Source organism: Mobula birostris, chromosome 3 (assembly GCF_030028105.1).
Source record: "Mobula birostris isolate sMobBir1 chromosome 3, sMobBir1.hap1, whole genome shotgun sequence".
NCBI lineage: Eukaryota > Metazoa > Chordata > Chondrichthyes > Myliobatiformes > Myliobatidae > Mobula > Mobula birostris.
The window spans coordinates 198,111,590-198,132,231 of record NC_092372.1 but is presented as its reverse complement, the minus strand read 5'-3'; positions in this window follow the sequence as shown (position 1 = coordinate 198,132,231).

Below are 20,642 nucleotides of genomic sequence, written 5' to 3'. Positions count from 1 at the left end.
AGTGATACTGCTCTGCGAGTGTGAGCAGCAGCAGTAGATTTCATCAGTAGGTTTAGGACTTTACGCACACTTGCAGGTCCTGCACCAACTGACATTTAAATGTGTAAAACCAATGGTTCCATTCAAAGCCAGCAAAATCTGGGACAGTTACAGCATTTTTAATGTTATTGGTGTGTAATAGAACCTTGGCTGTGATTGATGCCACAGGCCCCATCTAAGCTGCTAGAACAGGTAAATCAGAACCTAATCTAGTGATTCATTCGAATGAAATCCTTTTACAGTCCCATTAGAGCTATCAGTTTAGATTATGAAATGTAAATTATTTGTGCACCAGAGGGAAATACTGTAAGTATTTTCTAAGTACTTCTTATGCAATAATTATTTAAATTACACACACAGCCAGCACTCCGTATCCTAATTTAGGGTATTTTCTGATGATGGTCATTGTCTTCTTCACCTTTTAATGTCTTCATATCTAACCTCACGCACTGAAGCAAAACAGTGCCTTGAAGGCCATTGAACCCAGTGAATGCTGGGCCTTTATTTAAAGGTAACAAAGATAAACCTGGGAGTTATCGACCAGTAAGTCCATCATCTGTGGCAAGTAAATTACTCGAGAGGATTCTGAGGGATAAGGTATGCATGCATCTGGATAGACAGGGGTTAATTAGGGATAGTCAACATGGCTTTGTGCATGGGAGATCTTGTCTTATTAACTTGATTAGGGTTTTTTGATGATATGAACAAGAAGGTCGTTGGGGGCAGAGCAGAAGAAGGCCTTTGACTAAGTTTCGATGCAGTAGGCTGACCTGGAAGGTTAGATTGCATGGACTCCAGGAAGAGCTGATCAACTGGATGCACAATTGGCTCAATGGTAGGAAGCAAAGGATGACATGAGCGAAGAAATTTTTTCAGACAGAGAGTGGTGAATCTATGGAATTTGTTGCCACGGGCAGCAGTGGAAGCCAAGTCATTGGGTGTATTTAAGGCAGAGATTGATAGGTATCTGAGTAGCCAGGGCATCAAAGATTATGGTGAGAAGGCGGGGGAGTGGGACTAAATGGGAGAATAGATCAGCTCATGATAAAATGGTGGAGCAGACTCAATGGCCAAATGGCCAACTTCTGCTCCTTTGTCTTATGGTCTTATGATCTTATGACATTATAAGGTTGTTTCTCAGATTGGAGACCTGTGACAAGTGATGTGTCTCAGGGGTCAGCACTGGGCTGAATTTTGTTCGTCACTACATCAAAAATTTGGATAAATATGTACAAGGCATGGTTCAGCAATGCCACTAAAATAGATGACATAGTGGGCAATGAAGGAGGTTATCAAAACTTCTCGAAAGTGCACCAAAGAATGGAAAATGGTGATTGATTTGGTTAAGTGTAAAGTAGTGCAATCTGTGAAGTCAAATTAAGGTAGGATGATCACAGTGAATAGCAAGGCCCTGGAGAGAGTTGTAGAACAGAGGGATCTTGGAGTTCAAGGGCATGGTTTCCTGAAAGTGGAGTCACAGGTAGACAAGCTGTTGAAGAAGGATTTTGGTATGCTGGACTTCATCATCGAGGGCATTGGGTATAAGAGTTGGGCGGTCGTGGTGCAGTGTAGAACACAATGGTAAGGCTGCACTTAGAAGATTGTGTTTTGTTCTCATCATCCTACTGCATGAAGTAAGATATTAAACTGGAAAAGGTGCAGAAAAGCTTTACAAGGACATTGCCAGGATTTGAAGGACAGATTTAGAAGCTAAGACTTTACTCCTTGGAGCATGGGAGACTGAAAGGTGGTTTTATTGAAGGGTACAGCATCATGAGGATGAATAAAGTCACCCTTTTTGCCAGGGCCAGGGAATCAAGTATTGGAAGGCATAGATTTAAGGTGAGAGGGGAGAATTTTGATAGGAACTTAAGGGGCAACCTTTTTACACAAGGAGCGGTAAATACTGCATGTACTTTGAGCTACAGTGTACATTGAAGTACATTGAGGTACAACAAGCCTTAAAAGTCAGTTGGAAAAGTTTTGTGCCAAATACTGACAAAGGGACTAGCTTAGATAAGCATCTTGGTCAGCAGGGATCAATTGAGCTGAAGGTCTGTTTTCATACTTTATGACTCCGTAAGTCTGTGTAACTGACCGACAGGCAGTGCACAAATATCATCAGAAATGATTCGCTTTTTTGTCCTCCTGTTCCCAGTCCTTGATGTCTACTTTGACTTCAGGCAATTATAAATACAAGGGGTTATGCAGATGCTGGAAACCTCGGGCATCTTTTCATTGAACAGCTTGGAAATAGACAATAGGTGCAGGAGTAGGCCATTCACTGTGATCATGGCTGATCACCCACTATCAGTATCCAGTTCCTGCCTTATCCCCATAACCTTTGATTCCGCTATCTTTAAGAGCTCTATCCATCTCTTTCTTGAAAGCATCCAGAGACTTGGCCTCCACAGCCTTCTGGGGCAGAGCATTCCATATATCCACCACTCTCTGGGTGAAAAAGTTTTTCCTCAACTCCGTTCTAAATGGCCTACCCCTTATTCTTAAACTGTGGCCTCTGGTTCTGGACTCACCCATCAGCAGGAACATGCTTCCTGCCTCCAGCGTGTCCAATCCCTTAATATATGTTTCAATAAGATCCCCTCTCAGCCTTCTAAATTCCAGAGCATACAAGCCCAGTCGCTCCAATCTTTCGACATATGACAGTCCCGCCATCCTGGGAATTAACTGGGAAATCTGGACATCTCAGGCCTGATGAAGGGTCTCAGTCCAAAACATCGATTGTTTATTCCTGTCCATAGATGCTGCCTGATTTGCCGAGCACCTCCAGCATCTTCAAGCCGGTTGGCACTTTGGCACTGCTGTGTGTCACAAACATTTTGTAAATGGTATTTCCTAAGTCAATAGAGTTTCTATTAGAGTGCTTGGCAACATATTAGCAGGTTAGATCCTGATGTACTCATCACTACTCACCCTTGCTCTTTGAATTATCTGGTGCTCAGGGGAATATCACTTTCAAAAGCTCCTGATGATGAATTACACAACCTAAAGGTCTATTTCGAGCTGAGAACATCTCCAAATACACAGAGGTGGTCACAAGCTCTATTTGGAAGTGTATTGAAGACATTGTTCCCGAAAATCGGTCTGGGTCTACCCAAACCAGAAGCCTTGGATAAATAGTTCAGTGTGTGTTGCTCTCAGTGCAAGAGATAAATCCTTCTCCCCCAGAGACTAACAGGAGCTCAGGAGATGACACTATGATTTATGTAGAGACATCAAAGTGGCAAAATGACAACACAGGGACAAAATCCAGTCACAACTCTTGCAACAATGACACACGCAGTGCATGGCAAGGACTGCACACCATCTCGGACGTCAAGAGGAAACACAGCAGTACAGCCAACATTGCTGCCTCACTTCCGGTCGAGCTAAATGTTTTTTTACGCTCGATTCAAGGTCGATAAGACTGAACCCCCAAGGAGCGCTGCCAACGAGACCAGCACTTTGGTCATCTCCAAGGCTGAGGTACGTAGAACATTCCAGCATGCCAACAGCCACAAGGTAGTGGGGCCGGAAGGCATCCCAGGGTGCATCCTCATAGTGTGTGCTGAACAGCTGGCTGGTGTGTTTACAGACATTTTTAATCTCTCCCCTTCTCCCTGTGTGTAGTGCCCTCCTGTTTCAGATCATCCATCATTGTCCCTGTATCTAAGAAAACCAAGGTAGCATTCCTGAACTATTGGCGCCCTGTCACACTCACCTCAATTATAAGCAAATCCTTCGAGAGACTGGTTAAAGACTACATCTGCAGCATGCTGCCACCCACACTGCACCCCCTACAATTTGCCTACTGAGATGACCAGTCTACCAATGACGCCATAGCCACAGCACTACATACTGTCTTCACTCACCTGGAGAAGAAGGACGTGTACGTTAGAGCTCTGTTCCTAAACTGAAGTTCAGCATTCAACACAATAATTCCTTCCAGACTTGACAGGAAGCTCAGAGACCTTGGCCTGCACCCCACCTTGTGCAGCTGGATCCTAGACTTCCTATCGGATTGCCAACAGGTGATAAGGATGGGCTCCCTCACCTCTGCCCCTCTGACCCTCCACAGGTGTCCCCAGGGTTGTATCCTGAGTCCCCTTCTCTACTCCCTTTACACCCACGACTGTGCTGCCACACACAGCTCCAATCCACTGAGCTAATTTACAGGTATCACGACTTTGATCAGCCTTATTTCTAGTGGTAATGATACAGCCTACAAAGGAGAGGTTGACACCCTGACACAGTGGTGCCAAGGTGTCCTTCAGTGTCCAAAGAACAAAAGGGCTGATTGTGGATTACAGGAGGAATGGAGACAGGCTCAGCCCGATCAACTGCAATTGACAGGGTGAGTAGTTTCAAGTTCCTCAGTATACACATCACCGGTGATCTCACCTGCGCTGTACACGCTGACTTTGTGGCAAAAAAGAACAATAATGTCTCTTCCACCTCAGGCGACTGAAAAAGTTCAGCATGTGCCTCCAAATCCTCAAGACCTTCTCCAGGGGTACCAGTGAGAGAATCCTGTCTGGTTGTATCACTGCCTGGTACGGGAACTGCACCAACCTTGAGCACTGGGCACTGCAGAGAGTGGTACATAGTCATAGTCATACTTTACGGACAGCTCAACGCATCTGTGGATATGAAATTCCCTCCATTGCAGACATTTACAGCACCAAGTGCACAAAGGCCTGGAAGATCATCAGGGACACCAGTCACCCCAACCATAAACTGTTTCAGCTGCTTCCACCTGGCAAACGCTACCGCACCATTAAAACCAGGACCAACAGGCTACAGGACAGCTTCTTTCTACAAGCCATTAGACTTATAAATTCACATGTCTGTACATTGCGACACGGTCATAACGCAAAGCTTTTTACTCCTTCACGTTGTGGGATGGATGTAAGATCTAAATAAGCTGTAGTTGTAATTCTAATTCTAAATCTATGCATTTCTTCCATTGACTGTGATTGTATACCAACTTTTATTAATATTGAATAAAAGCAGAGAGGTCGGGAAATCGTCAGCAGATCAGGCAGCATCCGAAGAAACAGGAGCAGAGATAATGTTTTTGGTCAATGATCTTTCATCCGAAACTTGACTTATATTAGGATGGGTGAGTAAAGGGAACAAAGATCAACAAGTTAAACTCACATCTGTTGAAGTTTAGAAGGGTGAGAGGGGACTTGCGCGAAATGCATAAAATTCTGAAGGGTCTTGGGTAGCTGAGAGTGGAGATGCTATTTTCCCTTTTGTGGGAATCTAGAACTAGTTTGCACAATTAAGATTGAGATTGAGCAATCTTTTTCTCTCTCACAGGAACTCAAAGCAATGGGTGGTGGAACAGAGTACTTGAATATTTTATAAATAAATTCCTGATAAACCAGGGAGTGAAACGTTACCAGGGTTGGTGGAAACATGGATTTGAGATTACTATCAGATCAGTCAGGATCTTATTAAATGGTAGGACAGACTCAATTAGCCAAATATCCTGCATTTACTGTTAATTCATAGTAAAACATCACTAGGTGTTTATTTTGCATTATTAAAACAAATTTGATCACAAACTGAAGAGACAATATTAGTGCATAACCTAACCACCTTTCCTTGATAATCAAAAGCTTACCATTGCCAACTCCCTGCCATCTACATGCTGGCTACCAACATTGACCAGAACCTCATTTGGGCCAGCCATCTACTGTAAATACCATTATCTAGAATGGTGAGTGACCCACTTCCTAAGACCCCTAAAGGTTTTTCGCATCCTCTAGGCACATGTCAGGACCTGAGGGCACAGCCTCAGCATATTAACGTGACATCTTCGTATCTGTTTATTCCCCTCCATGGATGCTGCCTGACCTGCTGAGTTCTTCCAGCATCTTGTGTGTGTTGCTCAAGATTTCCAGCATCTGCAGATCCTTTTGGTTTCATATCTGAGGACTAGGTGGTCATTAGGTGTTCCATAATTGATTCCTAAGTCATTGATTCCTAATGACTGCCATCACACAATGGAGATGATATTTTTCACTTGTGCACCATGTGCCCACAGTTTCCATTGCCTGTGATGGTTGTATGTCAGAGTTCCCCAAAACTTATGTGGTATATCAGAGGCCAGTAGCCTGCATTGGACATACTGTGGCCCACTATCTTTTGAGAGAGAGATCAGAACAAACCCCAATAGTTGAATGACCGAACATCAACCAATAATCTGCCAGTCCTCAGCACAAGTCCACAGGTCAAAACACCAGCAGCTCCAGACCTAACAGTGTGGCAGTAGGAAAAGAAGCCATTGCTCTAAGTTTCTCTGTCAAAGGTTGGCCAGATAAGAGTAGAAACAGGCAAGATTAAAACCACTCAAATTGGCATTGGAGGTGGGTTATGTTTTCAACCATAGTTCTCAGAGAAAGATGGTGAATGTTTATTTACAATAGCAGTTAAATGAAGTGTCATTTAATTAGCTGATCTTAAGAATTAATTATAAACTAAAATGAAGAGTACGGAAATTAAATATTAAACATGCTGGAATTGTACTGTGAATATTCCACAATAGCAAACAGGCACAGTTGAATGGAAATTCGAGAGCACTATATTCTTATGTGCACTGTCTGAAAATTCCCAATGAGATGACAACACTAAGCAGTTGATGTTGTCTAGAAACAGCTCTCAGCAAGCAGAGCTGTTTCCAAAGGCAACAACAGCTAAAGGTCATTGTAGACTTCGTGCAGGATGCACAGGGCTTGATGAAGTGTCGCTCACTGATGATGTCACTCCATCAGACTGATGGCTGTTGTATCGTGAGCAAAAATAAAAGCATTAAATGTATGAAAATCGCTGTGAGAGACTTCACAGTTTTCTCTGTGGCTTAATTTATTAACCTTTCACTGTACTTTTGCGAGATCAAAGGAAGACAAGAATGACTGAATAGGATGCAATATTATCCCTTTCAACACTTTGCACAAGGCATGAGTGACCTGGCAGGGCTAAACCCTGAACCACGTAGCTCTGTATTCTGCCAGCAGTCTGAAGCGGTAACTTTCTGTAATTAGCTGATAGGTTTAGGAAATTCTCATAAAATATGAAGAGGGTTAATTATGAACTCAACCTTTTCGAGCTTAAGTCTGTTGGTAGCAAAAGTGTGTAACTACCAGTGCAATCACAACTCACTGTTCTTTGGGAAATGAAACGAGGCTTATTTACATTTAGAGTGATTCTTGCTTGAGAATGAGAGTAACAGAACCATCACTGTTAATCACATCAAAGCATTTAAAAATTAACTTATAACAGCAGCTGAAGAGACTTATTAAATCCTAGGAGGGAAAATTCCTCCAATTTTCTGGTTTAGATATCAATTATTCCGCAATCCCATTTAAAATTTTATTTGACAGACTCCCAATGTTTTGTCTCCCACTAAAGCTTTTCTAAGAGACAGCAAAGTTATAATTGGTGAACCATGTTATGTATAGATAGCAAATCTGGATCCATAAAGCAATTTGGGAAAACTTGTGATCTCATCAAACAGTAGAAAACAATACCATCCACTTGGCTTGATTAATCTACCACATGTGCCTCTGTCAGTATGCTATTCATATTGGGCTTTGGTCAGGGACTGCTTCTGCCACTGTGAAATTTTTAATATTAGCCCTGTTTAGACTGAGACTGTCTATTTAGACTGAACCCTCGCTATGTTTTCAGACAAAAGGATTTGGACAACTTGGCATAAAACTAAATTGAGTTATATTAAAATCTAGAGGTCTCAATAACATGCATAGCTTTAAAAATGTATACACATAAAATCAGTACCTGAGAAGCTGGCTCTCAAGTAGTAATTAGCACTTCATGTCTATACCACTGCAACACACCTTATATATGCACCAGTATTTCTAGGTAGTAATATATAGATAGTTTCCAAAGTTAACAACTTTATTTATGGTGAGTTAATGTTCTCACAGACAAGCTAATAACGGAGATTTTATAATTTACCTCAATGCATTTTGAGAAGAGTATTAGGCCTACTGGAATAATGTATTGACATACGTTTGTCAGAAGTATAATTGTCTAATAATCAGAGTCCTGGACAATTGATCTGGGGTTCAAATCCCACAGGTCAGCCTTGGAATTTAAATTTAAGTTATTCATATATCTGTACGAAATGTTCCTTGAAAAACATAATGAATACTAAGTTATTAGGGTGTCTAATGTCCTTCAAAGAAAGTAATCTGCCATCTTTATCTGGTCTGACCTGTACATAAACCTCGCAATATGCTTAACTTCCACCCACCCTCTGTCATTCAGTGCAGGGAATTCAAGACAGACATTAAGTGTTATGTTGGCCAGTGTTGAAAATAACGTTGTCTGAAGGAACTGGTATTTCATTGAGGAGCAATTTGCTCAAATAGTTTCTGAGAAAGGGATTCCACCTTGTACTGGGTTCTCAGTTTGGTTCTAGATAGAAATTTACAGCAGCAGGCTAAATAGCTAAAATTGGGCCGTTTGTCCAGTATACCATTGTCCAGAATTCTCAATGAAGTTAGCACAGGGGATGATCAAAAATGGGGCATTGCATTCAAGAGCCACAAGGTAATGTTGCAATTATATAAAACCCTGGTAAGACCACTCTTGGAATATTGTGTTCATTTCTGGTTGCCTCAACGTAGGAAGGATGTGGAAGCTTTAGAGAGGGTGCAGAGGAGATTTACCAAAATGCTGCCTGGATTAGAGAGCATGAGTTTTATAAGAAATTGGGTGAGCTGGGTTTTTTCTTTCTTGAGCAAAGGAAGATGGGAGGTAACTCGATAGAGGTGTACAAGATGATAAGAGGCAAAGATGGAATGGATAACTAGAGATTTTCTCCCAGAGTGGAAATGGCTAATATGTGGGTGCATAATTTTAAGGTGATTGGAGGTGAGTATAGAGGGGACGTCATAGGTAGATTTTTACACAGAGAGTGGTGGGTGCTTGCAACCTGCTGCTTGGGGTGATGGTAGGGGCATTTAAGAAACTCTTAGATAGGCACAACGATGGTAGAAAAATGGAGGGCTACGTACTGTAGGATGAAAGAGTTAGATTAATCTTAGAACAGGTTAAAAGGTCACCACCACATCGTAAGCCGAGGGGCCTGTACTGCGCTGTAATTTCATATGTGTGACGGGGTCCTGAATTACCTCTATGAACTGTGCTTTTGAAAAGAGAAAAAGAGAATTATTTAACACCAACATCTTGATTTTAAGAGAGAGAGAGATGAAGATAGCTTTGGGTGATATTATGGGTTTTCTGCAGCAAGTTTACATTTTTACAAGGACACTGGTTTCAGATTCTGTATTCTTGCAGAGAGAGGGGAAGAGCTGTTTGATGGACAGCTAGTATGCGGCACGGTGAGATAAATAGAAGGTCAGATGATAAACAGAGAGACACATGATTTTGGACACTAAATGAGCTGTGTTGTGCCCACAGAAAAAGTGGGTTTTGGAGGATCGATTAGGCGAATCGATCAGTCGCTCTTGCAGTGTGAACAGGGCGTGATGGTGGGGAGTTATTTGTGTGTCCAACCCTCGCATGGGTTGATGGCTTCACCACAGAAGAACGGTCCCCTTTGTTGTGGTCACAGTCAGTGACTTCTAAAGGATTTCGGAGGACAACGGGAAGATCGACAGCGACAGCTCACCTGAAGTCTCAAGTCTCTCCCTCAATCTCTCTCCATCACTACTCAACTCAATACCACGAACTGAACTGAACTTTACTCGTCATTGTAAGACTATCTATTTACCCCTAGACTTGAAGAAGCTTGGTTTTCATATACTCCCACACTTACTGATATACTTATTTATATATAATCATTGCTAACCTGTTTGATTTATCTGTATTTATATTACTGTATTGCGTAGTTACTAATAAATACCATTAGTTAATAGCAATACTGGTCTCCAAAGTGTTATCCATTTCTGCTGGTTCTTTAAACCCGTCACAGGGTACGTGACAGTATGTTATACTGTGTGTTCAATGCTCTCAGTGAAACTCAAAGGCATAAAATCTTATTCTAGTAATTTTTTAAATTTCCAAACTACTATTTGGTCTGTCGGGACAGTATGCATTTCCATGATGACTCAGTTACTGAAAAGTATCCAAAGTCAGTGTTGGTCAGACAAAAATCTTTGAAGACATGCCAAAGACCCAAATATTAATGGGGAGTAAAAATAGGGATGGTTCTCAGGAATAGGTGGTGCTGGAGAGAGCGAAGACCCATGGATCAGAGATGGGTTTTATGAAAGTTAAGAAAGGAAAGAGAGAAATGATAAGGTTTAGGTCAGTCAGGGATTGATTAGAATAGGTAGATAAGTACAGAGAGCAAAGGGTTGGATTAAGAGAGGGAATTATGTAACATGAGGCTGAGATGGTTGAATACATGTTCAGTGAAGTTCATGTGAAGGATAATCCAAAGAGCTTCTGCAGGTATATTAAGAGCAAAAGGACAGTAAGGGATAAAATTGGTCCTCTTGAAGATCAGAATAGTCGGCTATGTATGGAACCAAAAGAAACAGGGGAGATCTTAAATGGAGTTTTTTGCATCTGTATTTACTAAGGAAACTGGCATGGAGTCAATGGAAATAAAGCAAACAAGTAGTGAGGTCATGGAATCTACACAGATTGAAGAGGAGGAGGTGCTTGCTATCTGGAGGCAAATTAGAGTAGATAAATCCCAGGACCTGACAGGGTATTCCCTCAGACCTTGAAGGAGACTAGTGTTGAAATTGCAGGGGCCCTGGCAGATATATTTAAAATGTCAATATCTATGGGTGAGGTGCCGGAGGATTGGAGGATAGCTCATGTTGTTCCATTGTTTTAAAAAGGCTCTAAAGGTAACCTGGGAAATTATAGGCTGGTAAGTTTGACATTGGTAGTAGGTAAATTATTGGAAGGAGTACTAAGAGATAGGATATACAAGTATTTGGATAGACAGGAACTTATTCGGGAGAGTCAACATGGCTTTGTGCTTGGTAGGTCATGTTTGACCAATCTATTGGAGTTTTTCGAGGAGGTTACCAGGAAAGTGGGTGAAGGGAAGGCAGTGGATGTTGTCTAAATGGACTTCAGTAAGGCCTTTGATAAGGTCCCACATGGGAGGTTAGTTAGGAAGATCCGGTCACTAGGTATACATGGAGAGGTAGTAAATTGGATAAAAGCAACACACATAAAAGTTGCTGGTGAACGCAGCAGGCCAGGCAGCATCTCTAGGAAGAGGTGCAGTCGACGTTTCAGGCCGAGACCACCTCTTCCTAGAGATGCTGCCTGGCCTGCTGCGTTCACCAGCAACTTTTATGTGTGTTGCTTGAATTTCCAGCATCTGCAGAATTCCTGTTGTTTGCGTTTAAATTGGATTAAACATTGGCTCAATGGAAGAAGCCAGACAGTGGTAGTGGAGGATTGCTTCTCTGAGTGGAGGCCTGTGACTAGTGGTGTGCCACAGGGATCAGTGCTGGGTCCATTGTTATTTGTCATCTATATCAATGATCTGGATGATAATGTGGTAAATTGGATCAGAAAATTTGCTGACGATACAAAGATTGGAGGTGTAGTGGACAGTGAGGAAGATTTTCAAAGCTTGCAGAGGGATTTGGACCAGCGGGAAAAATGGGTTGAAAAGTGGTAGGTGGAGTTTAAAACAGACAAGTATGAGGTATTGCACTTTGGAAGGACAAACCAAGGTAGAACATAGAAGGTAAAGGGTAGGGCACTGAGGAGTGCAGTAGAATAGAGGGATCTGGGAATACAGATGCAAGATTCCCTAAAAGTGGCATCACAGGTAGATAGAATCGTAAAGAGAGCTATTGGTACATTGGCCTTTATAAATCAAAGTATTGAGCATGAGAGTTGGAATGTTATGGTGAGGTTGTATAAGGCATTGGTGAGGCCCAATTTGGAGTTTTGTCTATGGTTTTGGTCACCAAATTACAGGAAGGATATAAATAAGGTTGAAAGAGTGCAGAGAAGGTTTACAAGGATGTTGCCAGGATTTGAGAAACTGAGTTACAGAGAAAGGTTGAATAGGTTAGGACTTTATTCCCTGGAGCATAGAAGAATGAGGGGAGATTTGATAGAGGTATATAAAATTATGATGGGTATAGATAGAGTGAATGCAAGCAGGCTTTTTCCACTGAGACTAGGGGAGAAAAAAACCAGAGGACATGGGTTAAGGGTGAAGGGGGAAAAGATTAAAGTGAACATTGGGGGGGGGGCTTCTTCACACAGAGATAGGTGGGAGTGTGGACTGAGCTGCCAGATGAAGTGGTAAATGCGGGCTCACTTTTAACATTTAAGAAAAACTTGGACAGGTACATGGGTGAGAAGTGTATGGAGGGATATGGTCCAGGTGCAGGTCAGTGGGACTAGTCAAAAAAATGGTTTGGCACAGCCAAGAAGGGCCAAAAGGCCTGCTTCTGTGCTGTAATGTTCTATGGTTCGATGTTTCTAAACTTAATGGGTGGAGAGATGGACTGAAGAGACGGGAAATTTCATATGAATAGGGGAGTAGGTATTATAACAGTACATAGTAGGACTGAAGAAGGTCAGAGGAATAATATGGCCAAAATATAATCAACAAATGTAGCAACAGGAATGAATTCAACTACTGCAGGGCCTGATGAAGCAATATTGAGTTATGGCTGTTTAATCAAATGCCAGAAATACGTGGTCATTGAGAACACAAATACTTTCACTCAGTCAGCATTAATATTGTGAAAAGTGGTCCATGCATCACTTAAGCCAGAATGGCAAAGATTGATCAATATGAACGGGGAAGCTCTGGGACAACAACAACACTCATATTCAGGCAATCCCTTGGGTTAGAGGATGACTTGTTTTCACTCCAGTCCTCTGATGTCTGCGGTAGAGGAAGGGACCAATGTGGGATCCACTGACTCTGCTACAGAATGTGCATGGTGGGGATAGGGGGTAGTCTTGGAGGTGGTGCACCCCCTTCTGCCAATTTTATTGGGGTGGGTTTCTGCATGTTGCTAGTATAAAAAGTCAACTTTCTAAATACATTCCTTGATGCTCTTATCCACTTCGAGTGGTCATTATGTAGGGATTCCTGTAAGTCTCTGCAGATGCCATGAGGCTTTGAAAATATCCTGATTGTGTCTCCACTGTCCTGGTAATCTTATTTGTGATTGTCAAGTCATGCATGCAATGTGAACATTGTAGTCTGTCTGTCAAAGTGTAATCAGAGCCTCAATGGTAAGATACTTTTATACTTTATACTTTATTGTCGCCAAACAATTGGTACTAGAACGTACAATCATCGCAGCGATATTTGATTCTGTGCTTCCCACTCCCTGGATTACAAATATTAAATATTAAAAATATTAAAAATAGTTAAATTTGGTAAATATTAAAAAATTAAATTAGAAATCATAAATAGAAAATAGAAAAATGGAAAGTAAGGTAGTGCAAAAAAACCGGGAGGCAGGTCCGGATATTTGGAGGGTACAGCCCAGATCCGGGTCAAGATCCGTTCAGCAGTCTTATCACAGTTGGAAAGAAGCTGTTCCAAAATCTGGCCATACGAGTCTTCAGCTCCTGAGCCTTGCTCCTGGGGGGAAGAGGGATGAAAAGTGTGGGCTGGGTGGGTCGTGTCCTTGGTTATCTTGGCAGCACTGCTCCAACAGCGTGCGGTGTGAAGTGAGTCCACGGACGGAAGATTGGTTTGTGTGATGTGCTGCGCCATGTTCCTGATCTTCTGCAGCTTCTTTCAGTCTTGGACAGGACAACTTCTATACCAGGTTGTGATGCATCCTAGAAGAATGCTTTCTACGGTGCATTTATAAAAATTAGTGAGGGTTTTAGGGGACAGGCCAAATTTCTTTAGTTTTCTCAGGAAGCTGGTGGGCCTTCTTGGCAGTGAACTCTGCTTGGTTGGACCAAGTCAGGTCATTTGTGATATTGACCCCGAGGAACTTAAAGCCTTTGACCTGTTCCACTTGCGCACCACCGGGTCATGCGGTCCCCTACTCATTCTGAGGTCAACAACCAGTTCCTTTGTCTTGCTGACGTTGAGGGATAGGTTAACAACAGGAATTCTGCAGATGAATTTAAAAACGCAAACAACATGAATTCTGCAGATGTCACACTCAGGTTGGAGGAACAACACCTTATATTCCGTCTGGGTAGCCTCCAACCTGATGGCATGAACATTGACTTCTCTAACTTCCGCTAATGCCCCACCTCCCCCTTGTACCCCATCTGTTACTTATTTTTATACACACATTTTTTCTCTCACTCTCCTTTTTCTCCCTCTGTCCCTCTGAATATACCCCTTGCCCATCTTCTGGGTCCCCCCCACCCTTGTCTTTCTTCCCGGACCTCCTGTCCCATGATCCTCTCGTATCCCTTTTGCCTATCACCTGTCCAGCTCTTGGCTCCATCCCTCCCCCTCCTGTCTTCTCCTATCATTTTGGATCTCCCCCTTCCCCTCCAACTTTCAAATCCCTTACTCACTCTTCCTTCAGTTAGTCTTGACGAAAGGTCTCGGCCTGAAACGTCGACTGCACCTCTTCCTAGAGATGCTGCCTGGCCTGCTGCGTTCACCAGCAACTTTTATGTGTGTTGCTTGAGGGATAGGTTATTGTCTTCGCACCATGTCACTAGGTTCTTAATTTCCTCTCTGTACTCAAATTCATCATTACCCGAGATACGGCCTACAATTGTGGATGAGATGCTGATGTTGATTTGCTTATACTGCCAATAGATTTGCAAGGTTTGGCAGAGACAGCTATCAAGATACTTCATCCAAAGCTTTGAGATGTCAGCTGTAGATAATCAACACTGAGGGAGGGGTGGGCAGAATTCACTACTGACCAGGAAACCATGACCTCAGTGGCAAGTTTAAGTCTTAATCTTTGAATATCCCTTTCGTCAAATGGCTAAAGTCATGCAGGTGCATCAAAGGTGACGATGAGCTTGATTATCATTGAGAATAGGCTCCCAGGGTATGGAAATTGATCCACATTTTCCTGGATCTCATCATGGACCTTTATTGTTGTACAGCAAAAGCAAGTTGGTAGAGGACTTCAGCTTTACATTTGTTTCACGCAAGGTCCATCTTCTCATATACCTTAGTGAACCAGTTAGTGGTGACTTAGATATCAGCCCCCATCCCACCATTGTGCACGTATACAGCATCATCAGGTCAATATACTGGTTCTAGGAATATATAGTATAGGAATGTTGAAAGGACTAGATGGGGTGGATGTGGAGAGGATGTTTCCAATGGTAGGATATCCAGAACTAGAGGGCACAGCCTCAAAACTGAGGGGCAACCCTTTAGAATAGAGGTAAGAAGGAATTTTTTTAGCCAAAGAGTAGTAAATCTGTGGAATGCTCTTCCACAGACTGTGGTAGGGGCCAAGTCCGTGCATATATTTAAAGCAGGAGTTGATTGTTTCCTGGTCGGTCAGTGTATCAAAGGATATGGCGAGAAGGCAGGTGTATGGGGTTGAGTGGGATCCGGAATCAGCCATGATAGCATGGTCTAATTCTGCCCGTATGTCTTATGGTCTTATGAGAGCGCTGGATAGGAGCAGGAAAAGAAACTTCGATAGACATGATAAACACAAAGTGGAGGAGGTTCCTGATAAGGAAAACAGAAACCATATCAGAAGCTTCCGGATGGAAGGTGGAATCATTAGAATAGATGGAGGCAAATGAACTGAGAGAACGGAAACGAGTGTTTATAAGAACTAGAGATTTATAAACTGCACGTACAACTGGCGAAGTCTGGTGGTCAACTTATCCTCAGAAATGGAGATAGAGAAGTCAAGAGAAGTATCAGATAGAGGCCATGTAAAGACAAGTAATGTTACTGAGTGGAAGCAAAGTTGATGAGTAATTTTACTGTTTTTCAGTTTTAATACTTTTGAGTTTAATTGTAAACAAAATCACATTATCTAAAATTGATTCCTGGTCCAATCTTTTGAGTTTTTCATGATGGTTAGATTTCTCACTTTAAATTCAATCTGTGCTCAAGGATGAGACTAAGTAATGGAGAATGGAGATCAAAATTAATCCACTATGTTTTGAATCAGTACTGGGAGGTTTACTCTGCAATTGCTTGAGTGATACTGGACCTGACTGGATTTTCTCTCTTAAGATATGCTGGTCATGAGAAACATTCTGCTGCCTGGCTGCAAAGTCTCTTCACCTTTAATATCTTGCAAACATACAACAGAAAATATATTGTACAGCAAACATATCTCCAAGAAAATTAATAAGGAAAATCCTCTTGAAGCTTCTAATTATGTTACTGCATTTACTGTCTGTGAACCATCTCAATTATTATCGGATATCGCACAAAGACAGCATTCTCACCCCTCTGGGAATACTTCATTGCTTAAGACTGCATAAGCAAAATTGAAAAGCTTACCAAATATATTCAGCACCAGCTGTCGAGCAGACAGAATACAATAAGTGTAGCTTGGGTTTCTTCCTTTAGTTTTGTAATGTTATCCATCTAGCCTAATTTTAATCATTGGTGTATAAACTTACAGAGATTTTGCAACACTTAGTTTCTCTGGGTATCCTCAGACAGTGACTAGCCATTGCTGAAACTTACAATGACTATGTTCACCACACACTAGTCATTATTCTCTGAAACACGGAATCATATTAAATAGTATAAACTGCTTTGAATGGATCTTATCACCCAGTTTTAATACAAAATGGGATCAAGTCACAAGACAGAGTCTCCACCCTTAAGCTATGACAGCACTTTTTTCTGGTTAATCTGAGTCCATCCTATCAAATTTTACACAGCCAAGTTCTGTAATTGTTCCAATCTGGGAGGCTAAAGTTTCCTATTCAGCTGCTTACTGCTGGTTATTGTTGAAAGACAGTAGCTGAGACTCATTCTATGACCCAGCGAAACACCATGGGAACAGACACACCGGCATGCAAGGACCAACAGAGCAAATGGGTGAGAGGAGGGTTGGTCAGCACCAGCGATCTGTAAACACAAAGCTTCTCTGGGAAGGGATAGGTGTGTTGGAGCATGCCCTGCTTCCTGCCACTAAGTATGAAAACAACGCAGACGGTTGACCGCAAGAACTCAAGCATTGCCCACCGCTATAAGAGCACGGATTATAGGGGAAACTAGGGATACAATGTCAAGCATGTTGGAGTCTCTAATCTAGCTTTCCTTGCCAGCATTTATTCTGTATTTACTTTTCCAATGCTTTACTAATTAACATTGTTCTGTAGCATTCTTGCCCCCATCGTCCTTGCCCAGAATCATGGATCATAGTTCCCTGTACATCTGAAGAGCCGCAGAGCCCATTTCAGTAATGTGGTTTCCATGGTAACTGACATGGATGCCACTGAACAAAACTCTCATCCTTTCAAAATGCCCCTAATAAGACAAAGTTCGGGAAGAGCTTTTTCTTCTATTAAAGCCATGTTATCTATTTTAAAGCATATTAAAATTAAAGTAAATCATTCTAACTTCATGTGAAGAAATTGGTGCATTCAAAACCATTGGGCACAGCTGGCATAGCTGGTCTATAAAAATTTACCACAGATGTTAGATAGTGACTCAAGTGATTTAACTTGAATCGTTGCACTCTAAAGACAATTTGGCTTGTTATCTGATATATTTAAGTCATAATTTATGCTGTTGTGACCAAAAATCTTAGCCACATTTAAGACTTTGCTCCAACTTAGCATTCAGTCAAATCAAAATTAAAAATTGTAACAAGAGGCCAGTATTTCATTCATTTTTGTTTTGATTTCTGTGCATGTTGGAGAAACTACGGTTGAAATTTATATAGTGAAATGGAGTATATAAAGAATGAATATACTTTGAGAAATATTCATTGAAAAATAAAAAAAAACTTTTAGCTCAAATTATAATTGTATAGCCAAGTTTGCAAATACCAGCAGCTTAGGGAAAGTGGAAAGTTGTCTGCATTGGAAGAGAAAGTTACAGCTGTGTACGTACATCTATTGATGCTTCTGGACACATCTTCAGTGATGTTCCTGGAATCATCACGTGTTTCGGGTCTTTCAACATCATACAACCTCCTCCAGGTGACCCAGCCGGGGCTGATCAGACCCCAGATGGCTAGCTACTTATGACTCCATGGTTCCCCGTCTTTTGAGTCACAGCCGTCTTGAGGCCCTCTCTGCTGCATCAGTGGTACTGCGGATGGCTCTCCTCTTCCTCTCTCCCTCGATGCCCAAAATGTTGAAGGCTCTAACTAAAGAATGGGCAGCTTCCTATCAACCCCTCCCTTCGCCGTTGCCTCCAGAATTTGGTTAACACCTTCATCAAACTGCTTCCACAGTGAAGTCATGTTAGCTGCAGGCCATTTGATCCGCCTCCTGTTAGACTTCATGTTAGAGGGATTAGTTTGCAACACCTGGAGGTTCCGGGCACTATGGGGTGACTCCAGGCCTGGCCCCTCCTTTGTCTCACCAGGTTGGACACCTGCGCGTTGTGCTGCTCCTGCTCCCGCCAAACACTTCATCCTCGCTTGGTGGATCTTCAAGACACAATCGCTCTTGCAGATTTTGCCACATGCACACCGCTTCCTCAAATCGTTTGTTCATTGCCTGGGTCTGATGTCGTTGTGTCCATCCAACTGAGGTGCTCATCCTCCTCGCCTCTCGGGCACCCCTGGGGTATCTTTTCCTTAGATTCTTTGTAGCTTTTGTGGGGGTCCTCCTCTCAGAGGACACAGATTGGGTTGCCAGCCCGTTCTGCCCTGGTTGCCGTCTCTCCGGGCTGTCACAATATTGACAAAAATAAGCAACAAGAAATCTGCTGAAGGAACTCTTCGGGTCAAGCAGCATCTGTGGGGGAGGAAAGGAAGTATTGACTTTTCAGGTCAAAACCTTGCAATAGGACTGGGTGGAGAGGAAATATCAATGTTTCAAGTTGAACTCTTGCATCAGGACTGAGTTTCTCCCGCAAGTTGTCTGTTGCTCCAGATTTCAACATCTGTAGTCTCTTGTGCCTCTAATGACAAAATGACATGCGTCAGATTCTAGTGGATGGAAATTAATATGTGACGTCATCCACAGTACTCTGGACAAGACTAACCAGTAAATTTTCCCATGATGAGTTTTTAGGATTATGTCCATAAAAACAAATGACTAAAGTCTGGTGTTGAAACACACAGTTTTTAAGTTTAATCAAAGGGGCCAATATAGTTGTGAGTAGGTCTCCTGCCAAAACTGTGCAAGCCATCTGAAACCCAAAACTTTGATGGGTCTCTTGACAATTCAGTCAGTAATCCTATGACTGCAAGTTGCAGGGATCATATTTATTGGGGAACTTGTCATCTGAAGACCATGGGCGCCCTCCCACGACTATGGTCAACACACTCCTGGAAGACAGCAGCGCGGCTGATGTAGATGAAATGAACATACTGATGAGGGAGAGGGAAAAGTGGAGAGTCCGTCATCGTGCCCGACGCCTGCCCCCTAGGCCTGAGTCAATGTAGCAGTAATAGAAGTAGAAGATAGAGAAGCATTTCTTGGAGGTCTTAAAAATATCTCTGGAATTGGGAGTGGAATTGGAATTGGTTTATTATTGTCACATTCACCAAGCTACACTGAAAAGCTTGTCTTGCATACAGTTCATACAGATTAGATCATTATACAGTGTACTGAGGTAGAACAGGTAAAATAATAACAATGCAGATTAAAGTGAATAACAGCTACAGAGAAAGTGCAGTGCAGTTAGGAAGATTTAAAGGAATGTTATCAGCAATTCTTAGAGGCAGAGAATTTAGATTTAGAAGTGTAGAACGAGTATAATACAAGCAATGAGCTGCCATGCTCTAGTGCATTCCATATGTGAGCCGTGTCCCTCAATCCTGCTGGAAGGTGTGGGAAAATGCAATTACCATCCAGGACACTGCTTTTCAGAATCAGTCCACCTATCTATGCGTGCAGACGAAATCTTCAAATCCTGGAGGTATTGTAAATAACCACTGTAAAAATTGTGCACAGCAATGAGTTCTTCCCATTTAGAGTAGTTAGAAAGTGAATGGCAATACAGATTATTGAATGAGAACAGTTTTTAGGCAATAACATTTCAACCACACAAGGTCCTAATTTTTTAACCCAAAGCTTTTGACTTGTAAGTAGGCTTTATGAGAACCCTGTGCAGCCTGAAGTATATATTTGTTTTCAGTGCACTTAGAGGAATGTCTGCAAAACCTATCTTGATTATTATGACTTCCCATCTTTTTTTCCAGTCCTTATGAAGGGTCTCAGCCTGAAACATCAACAGTTTACTTTTTTCCATAGATGCTGTCTGGCCTGCTGAGCTCCTCCAGCATTTGGGGTTTCAGCATCTGAAGATTTTCTCATCTTTGATTTTTGATGTCCTCCAGAGACCTTGATTTGCTGTCATTACACAGACTGGACTGTCTGTGACTTCAAACCAAACAATGAAGCTGAGCCTTAACTACAGTCTGAAATGGTGAGGCTATAATTAGGAATAAACAATGAATGCCAGCCTCACTATCAACGTTCATATCCTGTGAAAAGGTATAAAGAAATAAATTCTACAGACACAAAGAAACAATAATATTTAACCAACT